The sequence below is a fragment of the Rhinopithecus roxellana genome, chromosome 9 (genome assembly GCF_007565055.1).
Source record: "Rhinopithecus roxellana isolate Shanxi Qingling chromosome 9, ASM756505v1, whole genome shotgun sequence".
Classification (NCBI taxonomy): Eukaryota; Metazoa; Chordata; class Mammalia; order Primates; family Cercopithecidae; genus Rhinopithecus; species Rhinopithecus roxellana.
In genome coordinates, this window is record NC_044557.1 from 125,271,157 (window position 1) to 125,271,526 (window position 370).

Below are 370 nucleotides of genomic sequence, written 5' to 3' on the forward strand. Positions count from 1 at the left end.
TGCCAGTTCCTGTGTGCCCTTGGGCAAGCTATCTAAACCTTTTATGTCTCATTTTTTTAATCAGTCAATAGGTATAAATAGTCGGGCCTACTTCATTTGGCCATATTGAGGATTAAGTGAGATTTTACGTACAGTGCCTAATAGTACACATAAAAAGTGTTAAATAAATATCATTATTAAATTAGTCATCATTCAAAGGTACACCAAAGCAGACTCCTGGGCCCCTCTCTTGCCATGAAATAAAACCAGTAGTCATAGTCATCATGAGGCCTAATTCTCCTACCAAGGCAACTTGTTCTCTTAGACAAGAAAAGAGAACCCTTTAGCAATAATTTGAGGCTATTCCTATCACAAAGCATGAGCATCATCA